The sequence below is a fragment of the Gadus morhua genome, chromosome 15 (assembly GCF_902167405.1).
Source record: "Gadus morhua chromosome 15, gadMor3.0, whole genome shotgun sequence".
NCBI classification, from domain to species: domain Eukaryota; kingdom Metazoa; phylum Chordata; class Actinopteri; order Gadiformes; family Gadidae; genus Gadus; species Gadus morhua.
Window position 1 is genome coordinate 11,024,122 of NC_044062.1, and position 4,412 is coordinate 11,028,533.

Here is a 4,412-nt window from a genome sequence, read left to right on the forward strand (position 1 = left end):
CACGCTATTCCTGAAAAGCTTGCCCAACGTTTACTCGTGTCTGGCCTCTCTGTCGGTCAGTCTCCCTTTTCTCTTCTTCTGTTCCTCCGACATTGGGTTTCTCTGTCTCTTTTTAGTCGGCTGATCTATGATGAATATAACAATCCCTTACTTAGTTACTTGTCTTTATATCGAGCCGGTTCCGTGTTTGGGGGTCTGTGCCGTAAAGCAATTCGTTACTGTAGTGACCCTTGCACAGAAGCATACGGCCGACATCTTTCTTTATTCTGGTTGGAAATAGTAACATAGTTACGCCATTAAATGCGTTTATGGAAACATTTTTAGCGAGAAATGTGCATTTTACTTTCATAATGTTCGCTCGGTGAATGTGAAGGATGTTCGGTTTGATAGTTATGACGAAGAGTGAACGCTCCGTTCACTTGCATGGACAGAGTCTCTGGTTGCTAAGCAACCTCAACGTCTTGGCGGACTATTTCTCTCCTGATCAACACTACGAATGCTGGAAACACACCAGACACACCATGTGAAGTTATTTAACCCGATTATCGTTATTTATGAGTCCTTAGCCCAAGTGAAGGAGTTCAAGTACCTCGGGGTCTTGTTCGCGAGTGAGGGTACTATGGAGCGTGAGATTGGCCGGAGAATCAGAGCAGCGGGGGCGGTATTGCGTTCGCTTTACCGCACCGTTGTTACGAAAAGAGAGCTGAGCCGGAAGGCAAAGCTCTCGATCTACCGGTCGATCTTCGTTCCTATCCTCACCTATGGTCATGAGGGTTGGGTGATGACCGAAAAGACGAGATCGCGGGTAAAAGCGGCCGAGATGAGTTTTCTCAGAAGGGTGGCTGGCGTCGCGGGATAGGGTGAGAAGCTCAGTCATCCGTGAGGAACTCGGATTAGAGCCGCTGCTCCTTTACTTAGAAAGGAGTCAGCTGAGGTGGTTCGGGCATCTGGCAAGGATGCCCACTGGGCGCCTCCCTTTGGAGGTGTTTCAGGCACGTCCATTGGGGAGGAGACCTCGGGGAAGACCCAGGACTAGGTGGAGAGATTATATCTCAACACTGGCCTGGGAACGCCCCGGGATCCCCCCGTCAGAGCTGGTCAATGTGGCCCGGGAAAGGGAAGTCTGGAGCCCCCTGCTTGAGCTGCTCCCCCCGCGACCCGACCCCGGATAAACGGATGACGATGAGATGAGATGAGATCGTTATTTATATCCGAGATTATTTAATCTAACCCGATCTAAACTCTATCATGCACCCAAACACGGCGGCGTTTGGGTTTCCTACCTCGGACTCTAGCGCAGCCACAGGAGCGTTGAACCATTTTTGTGACACACAATGATCAAGCGTCAGGTTAGGCGCGTTACTCGCGTTATCCAACGCGAGTAACGCGGTTGGTGTGGCCGTACCATTAGTCGATTGATCCATGATGAATGCAACAATTGCCTCGCAACTGGCTGTTTATATCTAGCCGGTGCCATGTTTGGGTGCGTGTCTGTGCCGTAAAGCATTTTCGAAACTACAATCTGACTACATTTTCGAGGATACTTCCGTTGCGTCACATCCGGATTGTGTCGGTCCGAACAGATCAAGTTGCATATGCGCTTTTTCACTGGAGAGGCGACATGGGTAAATGACACACCCACCAATCGACCCAGAAATGGATGCAGAACCATCAGCATAACTCTCAACCTGCATACTTAATGTAATTTTGGCTAAAAAAGTTGCATAGTGGGCCTTTAAAAGTATGTTTAAATTCATTGACCTAGATTAGATTATTGCAATTTTCTGCAGACAAAGACATGCATGCATGTGTGCGTGTGTGTGTGTGTGTGTGTGTGTGTGTGTGTGTGTGTGTGTGTGTGTGTGTGTGTGTGTGTGTTTAACACAGAGACTCCAGTGGAGGTCATTCTTCAGTCAGCCATAACAAAACACTAATTGCTGTCCGACCACGAGATTCCATGCATTGCCATTGATTTCAAGTGCATGACACACACACATACACACATGCACATACGGTATTGTGTATAACAACACAATTTATCCAATCAACCACTTGCAAAATTATCATGATTGAGGTATCAGAGGACCAATAATTGAGGGGCAGGGGAGGACGGTATACAGCGCTCCTCTTCCAGCCATTTCTCTGCCTTTTCTGGGTTTTATTCCCAAATGTCTACAGACTACACGAAGGTGTCATTGAACATAGTTGACCAACCAAGGTATTCCAAATCTTGGAGTAAGGGGGCAGGATGAGGAAACATCACTAGAGTCACATGCATATTACATGCACCTGTCCTGGCCACGTTGGCATGGGTCGGGTCACTCAAAGCCACAGTCCGTCTTACATAATGAATGAAGGAATACCCCGCGTTGGCGCGTTGTACTAGTGTTGTGTGACCTGAGGCACTTCCCTAGCCACACCTTGAGTTTAGGTTCAGCCTTTAGATTTATGTCAAAGGTTGGTTGGCAAACCACATCAAATCTGGGTGAATGGGATGTCTCACTTTCTTTTGCTTCATTTAGACCGACCACGTTGCTGGAGGCGGATATCTTTGAGTGTATACACAACACAGGGTCGCCCCATATGCATGCACGGGAGTTTACCGACTTACAAGCTGCAGATATTTGATGACACATGTTGTACTGTTAAGTGTGACGAGTAGTTTACATAAACAAACCACTACTTACCTCTTCAATGGGATGCGATATAACGTCAGATGTTGATGGGGTTAAAACCAATGTGTGGGGAAGAAGATGCACAATAACATGTCATTTCTGGACTGAAAAGAGGGGTCATGGCCCAAAGGTGGTGAGCCACCACGAGCCTTACCCTGATGATCTCACCACCGTGAGTCGCCTTGGATAGGATATTCTGCTAAACGATTGAATAGTCGTTCTAGCAGTTCCTCCATTCCTCTATTCCATAGTCATTCATTTTACATTATTTAACTTTCTGTAGTCCCCATTGCTTTCTTTAATACAAAGAATAACTCACTAGCACACTGTGTGCTCCACGATCACGCCTGTGACCGATTGCCTAGAAGCTTCTGACCTTTAAAGAAATCCAAGCAGCGTCGGAGACAGAGTTCTGTGGATAAGGGAATGACAAGCAACACTGCTGTGGATGCGTGGAATACAGTTGTGCAGCCCTGACTATTCTGGTCTGTGTTCTCGTGTGCCCTGAGGGTGGCTGAGCAAGCAGTGCAGAGACACATGTGTTTCTATGTGTTTTTGAGGTTCTTGTTGTTTATTAGCATGAATGTGTGTGTGTGTGTGTGTGTGTGTTTGAGTGTGTGTGTGTGTGTGTGTGTGTGTGTGTGTGTGTGTGTGTGTGTGTGTGTGTGTGTGTGTGTGTGTGTGTGTGTGTGTGTGTGCGTGTGTGTTTGTGTATGTGTGTGTGCATGGACATGTGTTTGGGTGTGTGTGTGTTTATGTGCAAGATGTGTAAACTTGCGTTGTGTATGTGTGGCTGGCTCTAAAGCCGATGTGTGCCTACGAGCGAGAGCTGGATTTACTGCATGTTGTGCAGTGACGTGTTGATGGCGGCTGAGTTACTGCGGCGCATGGGGCAGGCAGGGGCAGAAGGCTTTGTGCTGGCAGGGCTCTAATATCAGCACAGGGCAAGGACACGGCGCACTCTCCTACACAGCCCCCTAAATCACCTGCTTCCTTCCTCCCTGCTGCACACGTGTCCCGGCCAAGACATGTGCACTTCACTCGGTCCACTCACTTACAGAGGAACTTTACACTGCACACTAGCGTGCACTACATATACTGTACACTGGTTAGATGCTAGCTTTTAATGTTCTCAACAGATGCAGTCTGCTTCCACTATTTAATCACGTAGGGGACTATTTATTCTTAACCTTCTCAGTTTAACTTGTACATCGCTTTGGGTAGGAGCATCTGCTTTATTTGATAGACTTTAATTATCCCTCAGGGGGGAAGCTGAGTCGGTCCCCAACTAACACAATCTCACAACCTCACATAGACACGTACAATACATCAAACTCCAAGAGGGCACCACCATAGCTCAGAACACAAAACACCTAAGTAGGACAGTAAAATATCTATGATGACGAAATGAAATGGTTCATTCATTCAGATACATACAGGCGGTTGGACTTCTTGTTCAAGGGAAGCTTGGGGACATTGGGGACTCATTGCCCACTAACACGTTATGAATGTTGTTTGAAGCGATGTGGCCCGGCTGTTGCCTGTTGATAATTCAGACAGGGCCTGAAGCCAGCTTAGACCACAATATCTCCAAACATCTCTGAAAGTAAGCCAGGAATGCTCCACGCCAGAGCACTTGAAGGAAGCATAAGCTGTGCATTTCCTTTGACATCCCTCACACACACACACACACACACACACACACACACACACACACACACACACACACACACACAC